General features: G+C 41.4%; 1 long non-coding RNA gene across 2 annotated transcripts in view; it reads left to right on the top strand.

The window, feature by feature from the left end:
- The window catches only part of LOC137862808 (uncharacterized), a 122040-nt gene that overhangs the window by 45152 nt on the left and 55037 nt on the right, over positions 1-21851 (top strand). The window lies entirely within an intron of this gene.

Here is a 21851-nt window from a genome sequence, read left to right as displayed (position 1 = left end):
AGACACATTGTAGTTTAGCACCAATTTTGTTTTCATCCTCAGTAATTTTCAATTATATTAATTCTTACTATATGTAAGATAATGATAATGCATATATTCTGCTTTCAGAACCCTTCTGAACTATTTCAGCTGTCCTCCTCCTTCTTTCAAGGTTTTATGTATGTCATCCAGGCATCTGTCTCCCTTCCTTTTTTGTATCTAATGATAATGGTCTCTGCTAAGATACTGCCTGAACCTCTGCCTTTTCCACTGTTTTCTGTCTCTCAGACATCTTATCTTTATTCTTAATCCAAATCATGGACTATATTGTGTTTGTATAGCATGCAAAGAAGGACTTCTCTATTTAAAAGACTGTTTAATTTTGAATTTTATAAATTAGGACAAAAGATACTACCCTTGCCTATGAATTGTGCCTTAGGTTGTCATGGCTTTAGTTACACTGTTTTTATCCTAATCAAGTTCAACTGTAAATCTTATTCAGCGCCTTCAATAAATATATTTTGGTTAATTTATTCAGCTAAATAACTCTCAAAAACAGAGCAACTTCCTCAGTGTGATTCCATATCAATCTGTCTTCCATCTCTGCTCAGATGTTTTGATTTCTCCTACCACCTACATATTTGGCCTTCTCGTTGACCTCTGAATGAATTCCTCCTCTCATCATGTATCATATCTCTACCACACCACACATATGCCAGTGTTCAGATTTTCGTTAACCAAAATGCTATCTGTGGTTGGTTTTGTCTTCTCACCTTTCCTAATGCAGTTTCTATGTGGCTTTCCACGCTTTCACTTCTTTAAATTCTAACCAGTGCAGAGCAGCACTGTCTAGATTCTGTCTCATGCAAGAGAGCATAACCACATCGCCCACGTCCTTAAACAACTCAGATGGTTCCCCACTGAACTCACAAGTTGCTTCAAAAAAAAGCATTGCTTGATTTTAAAATTGTCTTTTGGCTGGGATCATTCCAGCCATTTGCATGGACATCTTTTTCTTCCTTTTTTCCCCTGTTCTACTGATACAGGCCTATTATCTACTCTTACACTCTTCTATATTTGTATTTTCCTCATTTCATTTCCCCGAATCAAAGATTTCCATCCACTTTTAAAAGGTCTTTCAGCACCAATGCAAATAAAGCCATACTTATTTACACCATTTTCTTTCCATCTTTGTCTCAGATTTTCTCTTGTGGATTTACATTTCTGAAGCCTCAGTATTTTCACAGTAACACCTATTGTTATGAAGCACCATCTGGGATATGACTCTAATGAAAAAGGAGATACAAAATAACTTGTTTTTGGAGATATGCTGGTGAGAAACATTTGCTTAACCATATGGAAATTGCATTTCTCCAGAGTGCAGACCTAAAGCTGAAACAGTAGGGATGTCAAGACATTCCGCAGAAACATTCCTAAGAACTCTCACAGAATCTCTTATAAAATCTTTTTTTTTTTTTTTTTTTTTTTAAATGGGGAAGTTGATAATCAGGTTAATGAGAAATGGCACTTTAAAATTGCTCTGCTATAGCTTCACAGTATTCCCACTTAAGTCCTTAGTAGACTATATGACTTTAAGAGAAGTATTATGCCAGTGGTGATGCTTTTGAAAAGTCCACCTTAGAAATCTGAAGCAATCACATTCTAAATCATTGCTATTCCTTCTGAATTTGTGCATAAATGTTGTTGTTTCAGATCAAGAACTGTGAAATCCTAATCAGAGAAAATTTGAACGAATTAAAAATAAAAAACAAAAGATAGTTCTTAATAGGGTTAGGTATACAAACTGAGTCACAACTTGCTTGCACAGATTTTTGGGGTAGGAAGGGATGTGGATTTTGTTTGTAAATAGAATTTAATTTCACCCACCGGAGGTAGAATTATGCAATTAAACTTTTAGAAAAGCTTCTGGCACAAGGATATTGCAGCACTGTAAAAAAGAGAAAGGACATTTCACACCCAGAAGTTATCCATATGGCCACTGACCACATGTTTGGTAGAGATGTGAACAATATGTCATTGGTATTTACAATTCCAGGTAGTTTTCTTGTATGCCATAAAAAGTAAATACTTAAGCAACAGTCTTTGCTGTGTAGATCTTTAATGGGTGTGGGAAATTCTCTTTATTTAGCCAGGAATGCCCATCATTTGCTGTCTTGGGAGATGTGTTGGCAACAGATGGGATCTCAAGAGCATTGTTTCCCTGTTATTCTGATTGTTAAAATGCAGTTCATTTCATTCCTTTTTTTTTTTTTTTTTTTTTTTTCTTTTATGCAGGGACAAGAGGGACTGTGGAAAAGAGGGGGGAAAGTAAAGAAAGCTAGAGAGTGAAAAAGAGAAGAAAATGAAATCTGAAAGAAACAATGGGATAAGAATCCCAAGAGGAGTGTTTAAAAATATGGGAGAATTGAGAGCAATAAGCTTGGGTGGAGAATCCTGGCAAATATTCAGCACATGCAGGGTACAGTAACAGCAACAGGGGAAGAAATAAGAAAAACATATCACTCTGACTTTTCTGGTGTCTTATTCCTTTTCTTCTCATTTATCTAATATGATAGGGGTTAATTGACACAGGGCAGTAAAAAACATAGTGTGGGACCGTGTTTCTGGAACTAAATGCAGTTGTGCAGGACATGGCACTGCCATGAAAGGGCAGCTGACTTGGTCTTCCATGCAGATGGATTCAGGAACTTAGCACAGATATGGTACCACAACTAAGATTTTGCTTAAAAGCCTTTGATTTTGTTCTTCTTTGGGAATTTTATTTAAGGATGTCCTGGGAGGATGTTTGGAGATTCTATTGTTGTTCAGAATATGGCATGCTGCCCACATCTGTGTGAGGTTTTTCAGCAGGACCTTAACACTTCCAAACAGATGTTTCAAAAAATGACTTTTCTGAAATGCAATATGCATTGGTCTGACTGTATTTTTGTTACAGATGTCAAGCAGATTGACATGTTGAACAAGGAGGATAATGTTTTGAATCTAACATGAGAGATAATCAAGAGCATTAGTTTAAAAATCCCATCAACCTCTTTTTGTTGTTTTTGCCCATAAGCCTTGTGGGGAGAAGAGAGCCCTTTCTCTCTCTTCTTCACAGAAAAAGTCATCAGCCAAAATACCAGGCAAAATGGAAAAAGGTAATAATACCCAAGCTAACAAGAAGGTGGCCTTACTATTTCAAAACTGTGTCAGTCGCATAGAAGATTAATGATGTGACTTCTCAGTGTGGGAAGTGATTTGAGGACACCCCCAAATGCAATCTGTCCTTTGCCGTTGAATTGATTTTCTGTTTTTAAGACTCTAGATTACTGTTTGAGATGTGTTAATAAATTTCTCTCTCTCTTTTTTTTTTTTCCTTCCAAATCCATTCTCTAATTTGAACCTCTGGCAACTGTGGGATTTGAGTATGTCCATTACTGTAAGTCTACTCTTGTTTCCCCATTCAGAGCAGGGAATTCCATATAAGACATACCAGGTGACCAAACAAGTACAATGAAAAATGTGAAATATCATGATGCTGGGTAATCATCTTGCCTATCTCCTTGCCCAAAGGAGTGATCCATTCTACCTCAGTCATTTCTAACAGGTGTTCCTAAACTGTTCTTAAAAATGTCCAGTGAAAAAGATGCAACAATTTTTCAGGTGATCTAGTCCAATATAATGTTTTAACATTAGAAAGATTTTCCTAATGCCTAATCTGAAACTTGCCTGGAACTTGCATGGTGCTTGGAGGAATGTGAGACTGGCACTGGTAGCTGGTCAGCTCGGGGATACTTCTCTGTGGTCTGGGGAAAGAAGTCTTTTTAGTAGGAAGAGATAATCATTAGAGCCATTCTTTTAGTCTTCTGCACTGTTTAGGGGAAAAATGTTTTTTTGAGAATAATAAGTCAGACTGAAAGGCTTTTCAACATGAGTCACTTTTATGGATAACCATCTCAAATGTGTGTCCTATTGACCCAATATGAACAAATCTTATGGTTACTTACATTATGAATCTCTTGCAATATTTCCAGCCACGATACATCCACCCTGAAATCCTGGGAGTAGCTGTGGTTACTGGACTAGCACTGGGGTGATTCTGCAGATTTTTATGGTCTGTAGTTCTTGAAGTTCTGAAAAGCATAGGTGGTGATAGGTAGTACTTCTCCATGAGCCTCATCCTGGTATGTCTGTAGTCTGCAATTAGCATTTAGGGACATCTCTGTTGTATCTTCCATTACAGGTTGTAGCACCTTAGTAAAATGTTTGCAAAAAAATTAAAATAATGTTTTTGAATGTTATGTTGTGCTGCTGTTGTTTGGAACAATGGCCGTTGCATTGTGTAGATACATAGCTTCCCTTTACTAGCTACTGACTTACTCTAATGTTTGTATTTCAGCTGCACTGTAACTTTCTTCCATCTGTACTGGAAAGTAGTTAACAAAATGGGCCTCCAGACATAAGTCAGGTTTTCATGCATGGGTTTGGCTGGAAGACCTGTGATCAGTTGACGAGATATTATACATACTTGAAGGTAGCATTTTAGCAAATTGTAGTAATATTTGGAGAACGTGAATTTGAAGCAGTGATCACCTCAGAGCTTAGGGAGCTCTTGGGTCCTGTCTGGCAATTGGAGCCACCTTCTCTGTAAGAACCTAGCGGTTCTGGCAGCTCTTGAGACCATGTGAGCTGAATAAAAACCAGTGCAGAAACTGAATGTAAGGAAAAGATTTAGACAAGAGAAAGATATTCTGTATTAGCAGATCATAACGCCAATATCATAGCCATCTACTCATGATCTGTAAATGGTAACACATATCATGGGTATCTATCATGGTGAGACAGTGTGATGGAAACGTTAAGGGTCAGCCTAACAAACAGTGAGCACGGACTAAATTGTATCTATGTCTACAGAAAAGGGTTCTATCACTGTGGATGGGAGAGCCTATGGAAATCTTACATTTTGAAACAATAAACTTAATAGTATACACCATAATCCCAGTTTCTGCCTATTCAACTGCTTGCTGCTACTATAGGATGGGAACTCTCTTACTGACCTGCTCTGTGACTCAGTTTGAGCCATTTCACTTCTCTTTATCTCTGTTTTTCCTTAACTTCTTGCTCATCTTATCCATTAGGCTGTAAGTTTTTAAAACAGGAACTTTCTCTTCCTGTGCATATTTATCTTGTGCCTAACACAACGGCCTTAATCTTGGTTGAGGCCTCTTGGTGATACCAGAATACAAATAACAATAGCAGGAGCAGCAGAAGCAATAACAAAGTAGGTGGTTTAACCTTTGATGTTCCCTTCCTGAGACATCTCCAGATACTGGAATACAGTCACTCATCCATTTATTTATCTCTGTGGTGACTTTGGCTTGGCATATTGTCACACTACAATGACATGTCACCAGCAGTCCATGCATTGACTGGCTCTTTCCGTCACTGATCATTTTTTATTCCATGTAATTGCCTTTCATTTGCAGTTGTTATTTTAAAGGTGACCCCTAACCCTGCTCAGGGAATGAAATAATGGATAGATTGAGATCTGAGGCTTTCTTATTATTACAACTCAGAGCAAGTGAATATTAGCAGGGGCTGGTACTGCTGCTCATCTGCACCTGCATGGAAGAAAAACTTGAAAGCTAGGGTGTGGTGTTGGTGGGTGTATTTTTTTTTTCCAGTTCTCCCCCCCACCCTCATCCAGCTGGTCCCTCATCCTGCTTCTCTCTTGTACTGCAGTTCCTCCTGTACTGTTTCTGTGGTGTGGAATTTGAGGTTTCTCAATGCGCATTCCCTGCCCCCAGCCCGCACGCTCCCCACGGACCCAGCTTCCTCTCACACATTCCACACTGGAGCGTACCACTCTGGAGGCAAAGTGGGCTCAGGGAAGAGCCCATCCAAAGCTGCTGTGTCCCAGGCTTGCTCCGTCATCGTCCTCACCGTGCGAGAGCACTTTCACTAGTGAAAATGCAAAGATAACAGTTCTCATGGCACTGTGAATTAGAAATTCCTGAAATATTTCCAACATCAGCCAGCAAAAAAGCAGGGTGATAGAAAACAAATGGTGACAGGAAGGCAACAGGGAAATAGGGAAGGGAAATTCAGGGCTGTAGAGGCTAGGGCAAAAAAAGGGAGAGAGAGAAACAATAAAGTCAGGAGACAAGGAAAAAAAACAGAAAGAGATGAAAAGCTGAGAAAATGTGAAGAAAAATCAAAGAATGAACAAATGAACCATGCAGACTGTAAAATGAAATTAAGTGCATGGAACAAATATTCGGGTAGTGATCAAGGATAGAGAGCAGATGCTGAGTATGAGTGAGAGCCAGAAACACAGCAGGGATTAAAAAAAAACTGTCAGAAGATTTGGGTAAAATTCTTGTTCAGTTCGTATTTGGTTTGATTTGAGTAACCCATCCCTCATTTTCATTTCAGCTTGTCCTCTAGGAATCTGGTTTATCCCACAGCAGATTATTTTATCAAGGGCTGTTGCTGGTGTTTTGCTCCTTACTGCTTTTTTAACCAGTACTAATTGGGCCTGTCATCCGGGTAGGTCCAGGATGTAAGTGTTGTGACCTCTGTGGGAGAGGGTTTCTTCTATCACTTAATGTGTTTATGTTTGAAATCTATGCTCAAACACACAGTCATCTGAACCTGCCCGCATCTCAGAGTACACTCTGTTTCTGGGAAGAGCCGTGTTGCCGAGTATCTCACAGTCACTCCCTGTAGCCACCCTGCGAGGGGGGAAGCCCAAAGCAGAAGGAATCGGTGTGCTCCTGTGTGTGATCCTGCGTTAGGAAAAGTTGTTATACAACAGCTCAGAGCGGCACAATGAGCAGCAGAATGAAGCAGGCAGAAAGGAACTGAGCCAAATAGAAAAGTTTCTCCCGCACAGACTTAAAGACAGATACCGTATAAAACTTCATTTATGAGCTGCTCCCAGTTGCACACCATCTCTAGATTGGCAGCAGCACCTTTACCATACTGCTTTTAATAGCAGCTGTCTTCCCTTGGTACTGTACTTTTCCATACAAGCTTGAGGGGAAAGTAATTTAGTTTAATAGAAGCCACCCTCATTTTGAAACAGGCCTTGATTTAAAGCCGGAAGTAATTAAATGTAATGAAGCCCTTAGCTTCTGCACTAGGATCAGAGCCATGTTATTCACAGCCATACTTAGACGTCCCTGTTGCTAATGTGTCACTAGTCTGTTTTTTCCAATTGCGGTCGATTGTGTTTTTAATTCCTGCTGACCAGATTGTGATACAGTATCTGTAAAGGTTAGCAGCTTTACGGTAATGGCCTAAAAACGGAGGAAAGGCTCAGCTCAGGGCTGAGGAGTTTATGAGATTTCTGCTTATGATCTAAATGAGGCATTTTGTGTTCTGTTTCTTTTATTGCCTTATGTAGCAGTGCATTGTCAGTTCCCAGCTCTAAGCAAAAGCCTCTAAGACAATCATTCCCAAATTTCCCTTTCAACAGCAAAATGTAAAACAACAGCAACAGAACAACAAAAACAAACAAACAAACAAAAAAGCACTTGTATTTTAAAGCAATTGGCATACTACTATTTCTTCTCTTCCACCAGCTCAGTAATTTCATCAGATTTTTCTGGGTGTCCTTGGTCCTCAGCTCAGCTTGGTGTCTACAGGGCTCCTTCTTCTTTGCGGCTTGTTAGTGCTTTGGGGCAGGGAGTCTGGAAACTTCCTGAAGTCACTGGGAATTGTGCCATTGGCTTGAACAGGGACAGGCTTTTTAACCTTGTGTTAACACACTGGTAACAGTAATTAAACAAATCTCTCACTGTCCCTTTCAACTTCCCAAGATCCAAATATCAGATGTAATGTGTGACAGAATCCCAAAAAGAGGGTCATCAAAACAAGCGAATCATGCAGGAATGCTCTGGGATCCACCCGCCAGTGTAAATAACTCTGTGACCTCAGTTCCATTATTCTTCCTTTCTGATGTCAATAACTTCCCACCATAAAAGTGTACCATGAAATGGAATACATTTGAGAAGTCTGCCTGCCAGCATAGCTCTATATATTCAGAGGTTAAATAAAAATCTATCTTTCAATAATGTGCATGTACGCATGCATCATGTGCATTTCTATGCAGTGAGGCTGCATATGGACTTTAATAAACCGTTGATTTCAATTTTTAGAATTTTCTATTAAAACAGCATCATAACATGGGGCTCTTACTGCAGACATTCAGGAGAGCAACCTGACCTATCTCCTCGTTCCTCCACCCATCAGACCCTGCCTCGTTAGTCCTAGGAAGAGACTTCTTTCCTTATTGTAACCATTAGTAAGGCAAAAATAGAACAGTGCCACAAACTCAATCTCAGTGCTCATCTACATTGTTTGTGTTGTTTCCCCTTACCAGGCTATCCTGTAAAGAGCCCTACAAGTTTCTTCAAGCAATTACTCAAAAAGCCTGGTTCCAATATTTTAACAAGCAACTTAACCAAAATTACTCTGTCAGGCTGAGGATCTGGCTTAGCAATGTGTTACACTGTCGGGATCAGAAGCATATTATGAGTGGAGAGCTCCATTTTGGTGTCAAGTGACAACTGGGTATTTCCTTCCAAAGTTAGAGGTGAAGCATGCAAGTAGATCAGAGCTCACTGCTACACCTTTCTTTTAGGCAGTGCTTCCAGCTCCTGCTGATTTCCAGATGCGCCAGCTGATGGATGGCACGGCAACTCCACGTGGAGCTGGATTCATGGCAGCTGGAAGCTGCTACTTTCCATGGAAGCCTTTCTTCATTTTTTGTGACTTGAGCTCTCAGCCACACGCTGGCCTTCCTATATGGTATTCAGTATTCATCCATGTGCTGACATTTTGACAAAGGCTTTTGGTTATTAATAACTATTTTTATTCATGCAAGTTTTTTTGTTTGTTTTTTTTGTTTGTTTGTTTGTTTTGTTTTGCATGCTAATTGGCAGGACAGTGTGCATATTCTAGTGTCTCTTTTGAAAATATTGACTTTTCAGAGCAGTGTCAGTGTGGGTTGATATCCATGTAGATTGCCTGTTATGCTGCAGGTTAATTTAACAGTCTCCTTGCTGCCAACCTGCATGCCTTACCTTGTGCCAAAACAGGTCACTCTCTTACTCGCCATCTGAGAGCAAAGCTGATCAAACGGTACTTCTTTGTTCAGATGCTGATGGATAGCCGAGATCTTCCCCTTCACAGTAATGGGCTACTAGGTCAATTTCAGGCCAAAGAGCTGCAATTACTGCACAATGAGCCACGTGTAAATGAGCTTGTCTCATTTACCTTGTGCCTGCTTGAGATTACAGTTCTCATAATGCAGCACTGAAAAGATGGCATAACTCTGTAAGGCGTACATAGTCTGTGATGCATATTCCATAGTATTTCTCACAGCACAATAAGGAGAGTGTAATACTATTCTATTTAGGTCTTTTCTTTTTTTTAATTATTATTTTATCCTCCCCTCCCCCCCAGCACAGGCCACATACTTTAAATAGACTGTAAACTTTTTTTAGAAAATGCATGAAAATATAGAGTTAATAAGGATGCTCTTGCATCCATGAAGAAAGAGCATTCTTCCTTCCTAGGTTTGGCATGATCCTTGCAACACCCTGTTTACTTTCCAGCAGACTTGTGTATCTTTTGCGTACATGCAGAACAATTGAATTTCAAGGAAAGTGCTCTAGTATGGCCCTGTTACTTGACAGGTCTTATTGTTTCTTCCACCATATGTAGAGATGCCTCTCCATTTCAGTAGATCTTGAAAGATCATTCAGAGGAATAACATCAAAGCATACCTTGCATAGCAGTAGAGCCCCTTGTCTTTGAGACACACTTTGCATCTCCCAAGAAGTGACAGCTACGCTCTCCACAAGAACACACGTAATTGCTTATCTGACCTCCTGCAAACTCTGTGCCCGCTCCAGCCGGCTCTCTCCAACCCTGCTAAATGCGGTAAGGCCCTGCCGGCCAGCCCGCAGCTCCCAGCTAGCACAGCAAGCCGAGCCTATTGAAAAATCAGGGTTACAGGAACCCTGCCTGAGCCGTCGGGGGGAAAACACCAGGCTCTGGCACACCGTGGCAGGCCTCAGATGAGCTGCACAGCCAGGGGCACGTGTGCTGGCAGTTTTTGAGGCTGTGGGTAGTGTTGAGTTTTCAATGTAATGTGCACGCTTTCCTTGGTTGTATGAATTCCTTGTTCCCATGTTTGCACATTATGTAAAAATTTTGGTAAGAAAAAAAAAAAAAAACAAAAAAAAACCTAAGGATTTCTAAATACAATGTAGTGATAGGGAGTCTAGGAAGGTATGGTCCCTGTAAGGTACTCCTAAAACCTGAAATCCCTGCATTTTCATTAGGTATACACAGAAAATGGGTATAAACATACAGGGACGTAACAGCATATCCAGTCAAATCTTGTCTCACCTGAATTTAAGTGAAAAAGTGTTTATTTGGAAGTTATGTTACTATAAACGTTCAATTTAACAGCAATATTTGTGTATATAGACTATTTGTTATATAACTGTGGTTATGTTATTAGCTACAATCTATTAAACAAAGCATTGCAAGTTTAATTTAATCTGGTAAAATTAAGTTTACTATATATAAAAAGCTCTTAAAAATGAATGTATTGTCACCATATTGCACAGTTACCACGAGCATCTATCTTTATTTTTCCAAGCTGGAAAGCAGAAATGAAACGCAAACCAAGGCAGGCAAACTAAACCCCAAGCAGCTCCTGTTCGCGAGGCAGCAGCACACAGCACCCAAAAATACTCCTCCAGATGAGCGTGGGTTTTGTTTTTGTGTGTGCGGGGTTGGTTTTTGCTGCTTTACCCCCCACAAGGTGATCCCATGCCCGCCTCCCGCTGAGGCGCAGAGCCAGGGGAGAAGGTTCCAGAAGGGCCCCGAAGGTTCCAGAAGCGGCGGGGCTCCTGAGGGGAGCACCTGGCCAGCCTGGGAGTGGGGGGGACCCGGTGTGGGGCTCTGTGGCACAGGATGTGCAGGTGGGCACCGTGGCGGTGGGGTGGGCAGCTGGCAGGCCGCTTCGCTGCCCTTTCGGGGGGCCAGCAGGGTGGGCATGGCCTCAGGGGAGGCTCAGCCCCAGCGGGAGCCCCAAAACCCCGGAGGGTTGTGCGGGGTGGGCAGCGGGGCGGGCAGCGGGGCAGCTCGTCCTTCTGAGCGGGCTACAGACAGATTGGGGGCTCAGCAGACAAAGCAGGATAAATCATACCTGGGGCTGCTTTATTTTATTTTTTTTAAAGCATGCACTGAGCGGTTAAGCTTCTTCATAGCAACTACACACAGCCTGACAGCTGATATTTTAATGATGATACGGGGGTGTCAGACCTGTTAAGTCTGATAGTCTAATCCCCTTAATAAGTTATTAAAATCATATAAGTACATGATGCAAACACTGTAGTTGTTTTCCCTGTTTATAGCAATTTTACAGCTGTTGCTTTGCTGGGATTAATTTGTCTCCATGGGGTTTCAACACTATCCTCCCAAGTGCATTTTGAGAGCCTGTAATGTCATGTAATCGGGACCATATTATTTTTGTCGAAATCTCTGGGAGTGATGTAAGAGGAAAAAGGAAACTAGCTAACTCCCAACCATTTGACCAAAGGTTAAATTAGTCTTGGCCTTCTCCCAGCTAGACCTGAAGCTTTTCAGTCAAACATTTGTTCTGCCCTGCTCAAAAAAACTGAATTCATATCATTTCTTGTCTTTTCTCCCACCTTCCCCCCTCCTCTTGTTTTTTATTTATTTACCAATGTCACATGTTTTCTTTAATATGTCCTTACTTTTAAGGGAACACATCTTTGGGACAATAGATATCACCTGTTAGAGGCTTTGACCTTTGGTTGTGATAATTCCTACAGATTCTATGGAATGAAATGGGCAAAATACGCATTGCGATGGAAATTTAAGTAGGACATGTTACACTGTACAAGAAAACTTATTGTTTATAGTAGCTGCAGAATTTCTGTCCTGTCCAGTGCAAGTTGCCCCAAGCATGGCCTGTCATAGCACTGCGGGTGCTGGTTGTCTGCTTTGCGTGACGCTAGAAAATCCTGCAGCCGCCGTGCTTTGCTGGTGGTGTGAAAGTCTCCCTACAGACTGTTTCAGACCATGTACAGTTTGAGAAGCTTCCAGTGGTGAAAAACAGCTAGCATCTGTTGTGGGTATTCTCATGTCTTCTTGTACATACAGTGATGTATTCTGGTTTGGAATTTGTTCATATTTGTGTGTACACATAAAGGGCAAAAGATTATGAGGTTTGTGAGGTTCTTTGCGTTGTTTGGAAAGAACTTTGATTTCATTGCAAAAGGCTGGTATTAAAGTCCTTTGTGCCATGAGCAAGTGATGTCTGAAGGGATCAGAAACAACATTGGCCTGGTCATTAAGAAGTCTGGTAGCTTACCGCCTTTCTTTGCTGTGAGAGTGGGTTGTGCTGCCACAAGAACAGATTTTAAACAGAGTCAGCTGGACTGAGACAGGCACGACAAGAAAAAGTTACTTGGTGCGCTGAACTATAAGACAGATTCAGAATGTGAATGAAATGGGAATGAACAGGAAAAGACATGTATTTGGACATTAAGCCTTGATGAGAGTTCAGCGATACTCAACTTTTTGGAAAAGTTCAAACTATTTTTTAATGTCTTCTATCTGCTTTTCTGCTTATGCCTAGTTATATATTTTAAATATGGATTGACTTTTGTTTGCGTAATCTATCCTTAAAATCCGCACTATTTTGAAAAACTACAGAAGTACAAATCCTCTTGATGGCTGACAAAGACATAGTTTGGCTGTTCAAAAAGAGAGTTGTAATCTAAAAACACTATTTATGCAAATCAGAGCAGCAAATGTAGATACGAGGTGGTCACACGGTGATGGTCATGCAAATAAACTTTATCAATAACTACTTTGAAGAATTGTTACAATACTAATCCCGTCAAATCTTTTGTTATGCTACTTATATTCTAGTGTTCTCTATTTCCATAATACTTTAAAGAGCAAAAATTATGGAAGTTATAATCTGTTTAGGGAGTGTGTTTTTCTTCTAGTTAAGCCAATTTCTGGATGATAGATTTGCATGGGACTCATCAGCAACTCTTGTAGAAACAACAATAAAATAATTGAGGCTCATGCACTTGGAAATGGTACCTGACTTATACATTGATATGCCAGCATCTAATTCAAACTTCCAGATAAAGTTACATGAGTTCAGTACTAGTTGTGTACCTTTTCAGATTATTTAGGAGAATCTTTCAATCCTTGCAAGTGAAGCTGCAATTAATTAGTGTTAAGTATCACTATATGTGCTAGTTCTTGTACTTAGTATATGAACTAAGACCAGAGACTCATTTTCTTTTCCCTTAGCTCTGCTGGGCAGACTGTGGCCACCTCATGGGAAGTGAAGGTTCAAGACTGACCTTGCAAATTGTTCTCCTTGGGAAGAAACAAGTTGCAAGCCCGGCTGGGGGATGCTTCCCACCCTCGGGAAAAGCACAGCTTGCATTGCATCACTTGTTTGCACTGGCTCAGATACATTATTGTAGTTGTGAAGGCAGCTGAATTGTCTGTTGTGCCTGCTACCTTCTAGGATAACAACTGTACTACAAAAAGAAAATACCAGGAACTAATTGCAAGATCAAGCAGCTGGTGTGACTATATGCAGTATTGTTCAGTATTAGGCAGCAAAACCAGTACTGAGACTAGTGATAAAAGAGCAGGGAAGAACAGCATAACTCAAAAGGACTTTGGTTGTGACTACATATAAGTCTGTTTTCTCTATAATTACAGCTTTCTTTTACTTCATGCTTTCCTTTTTTTTTTTAAATAGTTTTGACATTGTCAAAGCCCTGTTGCGCCTGTGTTACAGTGCTGTTGTATCTTGCCACCCTGATGTTGTGAATCCTGTGAACTCCACAACAAAATTAGTAAGAAGTTCTAATCCAGGGTAACCCAGCAAGTTGCATACATAGTTATGTAACTTTGATATCAAATCATCAGTAGTTTTGAGATTAAAAAGTGAAACGTTTAATAAAATTTCTATTGATCTTGGTAAGGATGTACTTTTCTAGTAAGATTCCTAAGTTAGGAACCTGGTCAAGATGAATCACACCCTAAGTTGAAATGTCTGTGCCAGAGGTATTGGCATCTGAGCTATGGGCCCAATCTTCCATTGCGTCTCTAGAGAGCTGGTCAAAAGGGTCAGCAGGCTAGAGCTAGAGAAAATTCATCTCAGCCTAGAGCTCTGTCCTGAATGCCACCACTTGTGCTGGCTGGACCTCTATTAGAGATCCCACCCAATGGGCCCTCTCCAGACTCAACTTTTCAAAGGTTTCTAGATGGGCAAATTGTTGTCAAGCATAGACACAAATTGATACCTAAATGCAATTGCTTCCCTGAGCTAAAGCCTTGCAGATGCCATAATACCCTAGGTTTTCAGAGGTGCTGAACATTGTCAGTTCCCAGTGAGCTTGACAGGGACAAAACAACACTATGTCCTCTGCAAGCTCACCTCCTTGTAGTGGTGAGCGAATGCAGAAATGGGGAGAGAAGGGGAAGGCAAGGGATTGAACTCTGTGCATCCAAAGGAAAAAATGTAGCCTAAGCATGTGTTTGTGCATGCATATAAATAAATAAATAACTTGCCATCGTATATATGTATTGAACTTGCCACATGGCTGTGGAGAAATGGGAAACAATACACCAAAACTGCAGTAAACTGATACAAGCACTGAGAAGGCTCATTTGTCTACAGTCAAGCCCCGGTGAAAGTTGACGGTATTATTTATTAGCTGAGAGATCCTGCACTGAGTATAAATATGTATAAATGAATGGCTGGTGTGGCTATTTGTAACAAGAAAAATCAGACCCCCTACTTAAGGTCTTAAAAGATCATTAGTTCCTAAGAATTTCAAGTGCTTTCTCCAGCTCAAGCATGTCAGAAGTGAAAAATTTTTCAGTTCTGCTCCCACAGATCTTTAGGCAAACAGAATTCTTCTTGTAAGAGTCTTATCAGTCCTCAGTGTATGTGTTTGCATGTATTATTTTTTTTTCTTTATAGTAGTATGGTAACAGTGTTTATATGCAAGAAACATGGCTCAGGAAAGGAGGACAACAGGAGTCAGGAGATATTTGTTTGGTTCCAGCCTTTGAGGCAGATTTTCCTCTGTAATCTTGGGATGAGTTGCTGCATTTGTTTTTCTCAGGAAGATCCTTGTCTGTAAAAGGGCAATAATAATTATTTTATTTTATTTTCCTGTCTTTTCATTTTACTTGCAAAACCTTCAAGGCCCAGGCTAAGTTCACAATGTTTGTAGAGGACAGTAGGGCCATGGTTTTGATTGACTGCGTATAAATAATCAGGTGATCAATTAACACCCCACCTTTTTTTTTGTGCCATGATGTGCACAGAACATTGACAAAGATGATGCAAAAGAAAACAAATATTGTTGTCCCTGCAGGCCACTGCAGCTGAAACAACTTAATTTTATTAGAACTGTCAAAAATGAATGCTTACCTTGCAACTCTGATTCCCACTCCTTGTAACATTGGTTTGTTACCATCCAAAACCTATTTGTACTGTAAATATGTTTCATAAGGAGTGTCCATATCTGTACTTCAGTGAAGAGAGGACAAGTTTCTTTCCAGATCTGAATTTCGTGAGCAGCCCTGACCTAAATGAGCAGCTGAACCAAATCTGTTGATTTTGATTCTGTCTGGGGTCTGGAAGTTTTGAATATTATGTGAGGCTTATGTAGCTTGATTTGTTATGCATAGAGGAGCCTTTCCATCTAGATTTCTAACATTACGATGTCTTAAAAGACATTTACAGCAGGTTGTAGAAGAGGCACGCAGGAGGTGTAACCAAGTGCATGACCAGAATCAAGGCATGAGGCCACACGAGGTATGCCGAGGATTGGGGGGAAAAAAGGAGGTGAAAGTCTATTTAAGCCACCCATTCCTGCTTCCTTTCCCTTTCTGTAATTTATCCTGGTTTATCGGTTGTTCTCTCTGCTCAGGAATACCTGCAGCTACTAATTAGCCCATGACGGTAATGGGAGATGGATTGTGACTCAAACTAAAGTAAGCAAGCATGTCTTCCAGAGCTTTAGTAACCTTCAGCAGGGAAATTCTAAATTATGGATGGAAACCTAGGATGTCTTTGTGGTTATTTATTTAATAATTTAAAGGTTATAAAAACATGTTTGAACAATGAGTTCTGGCCATATAGTACCTTTGCTGCTGCTTACTTTCCTGATAAAAACAGATTACAGAATCACTTGCTGTAAGAGGTATGTTGTACTGGCCATTTCCAGTTCTTTAACATAGTTTTTTGCAGGCGAGACTAATAATGACTTACTGAGCACTGCCCATTGTGACCGAGTCCTGACGGTCAGTTATGTTTGCTGCCTTGGGCCCTGCAGTCGAAATTACCCAGGAGCAGAGTGTGATGAGAAGCTGCTGCCCAGCTTGCCCGGTGTTAATGGCAGAGGTGGAAAATACTAGCAGAGACTATATGCATAGTTAAACATCCAGTGCTTTACACAGTTAGACCCTCTGAAGAGGCACCAATTACTCCAAGAGGAGTAAAAATAAAGAAAAAATAAGTCAGCTAGGGAGAATAATGACGAAGAAAAGTTGATTGTCCTATATAAAAAGAAGACAAATTGGAAGAATCCCATCAGTTTATTCTCCTTTGTCAGGCTGGTGGTTCAACATGCTGTACTGCTCTGTGCAACGTGGTTCTTGCTGCTGAGCACAACTTTCACAACTAAAGTATGAAATCTACCTGCAGTCTTCTGAGCTTTGTGTAGAAAATGCTGAGAACACCATTTGCAGAGACCTTGGTGTGGTGACTTAAATTGCTCCTCCAAAAAAAGGCTAATAACAATAGAGCAAAGCATGGTTTTTTTTCCTACTTAGGCTTTCAAAGTTCTAGAAGCACCATGAAATCTCTTGGCCCAGAATCTTAAACTTTTAGAAACTTTCAGCAAAGTGCCCCTACCCAAGCAGAATCTGCAGTCCACAGTATGAATTTTGCATGAGAAAAAATGGGGGGGCCCCAAATGTTTGAAACTGTATGCTAGAAGGCTAGCTGGTAATTAGTCTTCCTAGAGTGGACATTGTAAAAACAAATCATCAAGCCATTTGTTGCTGTTCTACCTAAGAACACAGTAAAAAGTCTCCACTCCAAAACCCTGAGAAAGAGCTCAGAATGTTCTTTGTGTTTTTAAAACAGAAATCATCCAGCAGCTCTGCATTTTAGCAGAGCTGTGCACCAGCCCTTCTATAATACATTTGCAGATCACTGTAAGGGAGAAATCAGGTTGAGAAGCAGTATTCGTGGTGATTTTATCATGTTTTTATGTCTATTGGAATATGAAATTAACTTAAAACATTTGGCCCAGAGCCTTGGCTATAAAACTGCTACAGATGCAGGAGATGGGAGCATATTTCTGGGTCCTTATGAAAGGCATTGGGCAGCTGGAGTCTACTGTCATTTTCCCAGCAGAGCAATCTGAAATGGTGGTAATCAGAGGGGTTCACAAAAGGGAATCTAATGGCAGTTGTGGAGGGGGTCAAATGTACAGCATTCCCCAAGGAAGCTCCTTTAAAAGTCCATTTTACCAGTGGCATTTCCTTGGCATTTTTTCCCATAAATATTTGGCAAACGGTGTTTGTCCTTGGAAGGCAAATGCTGTAAGACTTGTAGAGAGCCGGGACTGCGGCAAAGGCAGAGCAGGGACTGCAGAGGGTTCTGCTGCAGTTTCATTATGGGAGTAAGTAGTTCTGTCTGTGGTGATGGGATCACAGAGTCAGCCAATTTATCAGTCCCCAGGAGCTCTCTAGCAGTGGGTCCCTGTGGCCTCAGGTGTGCATACATACTGTGGAGAAACCTGGGATGGATTCTCAGAGCAGAGTCCATTGCCCCAGCTGGGTTTGATGCCAGGACAGAAAGGACACAGTGCTCTCAGCAGCCTCACCAGACTTACCCCCTCCCCTGCACTGGCTGTTTGCAAGCCCCTGTGATGAGGCAGGCCTGCTGCAGTGTGGCATCCTACGGCATCTTAGCGTAATGCTCAGCAGCCATGGGTTGGTAGCTCTAGGAATGTGTGGTTCTTTGGAGACCAGGTGTTTTTCTCCTGAATTTAACTGCCAGGTTGTCTTTAAAAGCACATGACACTGGAATAATAAGGCCAAAGAGTATTTGGTGACTTTCATGGACCTTTTCAAATGCTTGATTTGAATAAAGGCTGTCTGGTTAGTCCCCACAGACATACAGCCTGGGGATAGGGTATCCCACTGTCCAACCCCATGGGAGAGCCGTCCTTACACTGTGAATGAAGAAGCTTGAAGTTGTGACTGTCAAGATGCAAGGGGAGTGCTTTAGCCATCATTGCTATTCTGCAGTTTCTTGGTGAGGGCGAGGAGTATCTTCCCATTCAGAGTCCCAGAAACCTAAGTACTTGTGAAGTTCTGAATTAAAAACTTGAAGGAGGCTTCTCTTGCTAGGCACAGACTGCTTTGGGATTGTATGTCAGGTGCCAAAGCCTGGGAGAGGTTTTGGTCCAATAGAAAGCAGGAAACAGCAGAAACTTCAGAAGAGATCCTGCTCAATGTCCCGGCTTGTGGTCCCAGGAGAGTCTGAGAAAACCAGTGGACTGAGAGCTGGAGCCCTTTTGCCAGGGGAGGCAGTGCAAACATTTGATTTTTGTTTGGCAGTGACAGTGAGCTGCATACAAATGTCTCACTGCTGTAGGAAATAGGAACTCAGCCATGCATACAAAGAGCGGGGAAAAACCCCAAGTGAAACAAGTTGATATTTGTACAAGTTACACCAGCCTCATCGTGAGGAGAAAGAGAGTGGCTAAACCAGGTCACTAAAAATGATCAAATTGTGTGCATGTATGTGCTTGAGTTCTTTGACAAAAGCTAGCCATGGATTGTTGAGAGGCCAATGTAGCTAAGTACTTGCTTTCTTACATAGATAAATTGCCAAAGGAAACATTATCCAAACAGTTCCACTTCAAAGGCAAGACGACAAGCTTTGGGGAACTTGCGGTACTTTCAGTCTGGACAATAACCAAGTGTAAAATGTAAAATATACATGTTTAGGAAGTAGGACACATGCCGTTCAAGACAGGCCTTTCCCATGCTCTCAGACCAGTGCAGCTTCATTTGATGTGCAAATGCATGATGTGTGATCTGTCCTGGCAATGTGCTGCCTGCCAGCAGCACAAACATTTCACAAGCACCCTTTTGGGTTACTTCAGCACGCTGTGTGCGCAGCCTCCTTGGCAAACTCTGCAGCTTGAGCTTTTCTTACAGTGGATTGCCGTGATGGTTGCACAATCCAGGTTCATTTAGCAGGTCTCACCAAGAGACACCAGGCAAATAAAACCACCTCAAAACTAGCATGGAATTGTAGTAGTGGATGACAGATACTGGGATTAAATGTCAATAGAATTAATGTTAAGCCAGGTTCTCACAACAGATGTTCCAGCCTTCCTGTGTGTCTGAAACATCTGGGCATTACATCTGATGGCAAGGGTCCTCCATCACATGTTCATAAATGTCACCTGAAATTGGGCAAAACAATGTTCTCTGGAGTGCTTCCTGGCACTGCAGGCACAGCCGTAACTAGCCGCACTGTATGCAGTGCGGGGCAGCCCCTCACTGTTTGATGGCACTCACCCTGTAAGACCGTGGAAATGCTCACTGTGCAGAAGCAGTGGCTCATGGGTGCAGTCCTTGTCAGTAGTGGCTTGAGTGGTTTTAAATTTATCAATACCAGAAAAAGGTAGCTGGGGTCTTTACAGTGTAAACAGGCTTCGTTGTACCTGTGCTGGAGGCAGGGGAGAGCTTGGCTTTTGTGAGGGTTCAGGATTTAAACTCAGCTGGCTGAACTGCTTAGGAGTTAACCGTTCTTAGGAAGAGCAATACGTGGATGTGCTTTTTCTGTTCCTCTGACAGTAAACTAAGGGGATTAGGGACACCAGGCAACAGCTCTGCTGCCTTCAGCCAGTTGTACCAAGAGGCGAGTCATCTTTGTGCCTGTGTTCCCTGACAATATGTTCTTTGGGGCAGCTTCTCAGTCATAGGTGTGTGTAGCCTCTAGGTCTCGGTCTTACCTAACTAAGCACATGGTGCTAAGCAGTGCCCCGACAGAGCAGCTCTGGCTGCACAGACGGTTTGGCCTGCTCTTCACCACTAAAACAGCTGAGCCTGCACTGTAGCCAGATGAAATAATCCGTTGCTTATGTTGCCCTTGAATTCCAGGGTGTCAGTTCTGGTCCTCTGTAAAAAAACAGGTAAGTGGTTATGGAAACCAGCATCCTAGCACTCCACGTTGTGCAGTTTGGAAGATGAAAGTGGGACTGCAACACCTAGTAGTAGTGTATTCTAGCTGCACCTTAGTCCCATGAAATAGTACCACTACTCTCACATCACCCTAACTCATTCTTCCAAACGGCCCAACTTCAAAAATGCTGCTTTGCTTCAGAATTCTCCAAGTTTTCTGGCAAAGCCACACTTAGTTCCTTGGTACCTGTGTGCTGCCAGTGGACAAGGAAGATATAGAGCAAGTTAATAAACTACATTTAATAAGGAAAAGGAAAAAAGATGCATTTTATGCAGCTATAGTGTAATTGCTCACAGAAGCCTGTCTGAATTGCTTGGCAATGCTGATGGCATCTAATAGCTACAGATACCTTTCCTGATTCCTGCTACAGAGCGCTGTAGTTGTACAGCACTGTGAGCGTCAGTCCTTGCGGTATAAGGATGTTAGAAGAAAAACCACGTCCTGTGCTGATAGACGTAGCATGCAGTAAGTGGAGGTATATGGATACAAATGAAACGTGGCTGTAAATGCAGCTTTCCAGAGCTTGTGGTGTAACCATGTGGAGAGCTGTGTTGGTGTCCTGAATTTAGTGTTGTTTTGTTTTGTTTTGTTTTTCCAGGAGGAGGAGTGCTCTTTGTAAATGGGAACAAACAAATATGTTAGTGCTATTCAAGTAGTATCCATATCCATCACTTTGTCTGAAAGCCATGAAACTGAAATTCTGTTTGCCTTTGTACACAGCCTTTTTCCAGAAGCAATGCACATTTATTTCTGAACTCTCACTTTACTACACCTGTATACACATTTATTGATACATTTATTCTCACTGGTTGGGAGTCCATGGGTTACTTATTCACTATGGAGTGAGTTTTGCTTCCTTCCTTAGATGACAAAACTGTGTTTTCAGTGGGTTCCAGAACAATCTTCCTTCCTTCAGTTCTCTTTTAGAAAAGTACTCCTTTGCGTGTGCTTCTGTAACTGCGTGGGGTGGTAAGAAGGCTTGCAACTAGGTCAGAGACAGAAGGGAGGGGATATGGACAGTGCTCATTGTCTACTCACAGTCCCATGACAGTGTTGTGCGTGCCGCTAGTTAAGGCAAGTAGAAGAGAAATTTTGCTTAATATATTCCTGACAACCCAGACTTTCTGGAATAGTTCTCCTTTTTGAGAATGCAATTCCACTTCTAGTGTTAATTTTTGTTCTCTGCTATCCAATCTGTTTTAGTCAAGTTACTTTATCTTCAGTGATTGCCTGTAGAGTGTTGATTAAACCAACAGCATTATTCTGTGACACTGAGGTATAACCAGTGCTTGCCATACAATGAAGTAGCTCGGAGCTATTAACTGAGTAGTTACTTTATCTAAGTAGGCACCATTTCAAAAGAGGAATTCTGTTCCTAGCAGTGAAAGTAACCCTGGAATTAAGGGATTGCTTGAGGGGCAGTTGTGTAGTACCTGGCCGTGTGAATTTTATTGGCTGTCAAATTAGCATTCGGTCTGTTCTTTTCCCCTGTTTCAGC

The sequence above is a fragment of the Anas acuta genome, chromosome 12, assembly GCF_963932015.1.
Source record: "Anas acuta chromosome 12, bAnaAcu1.1, whole genome shotgun sequence".
In the NCBI taxonomy this organism is placed as follows: Eukaryota; Metazoa; Chordata; class Aves; order Anseriformes; family Anatidae; genus Anas; species Anas acuta.
This window is presented reverse-complemented; position numbering and strand designations above follow the sequence as displayed.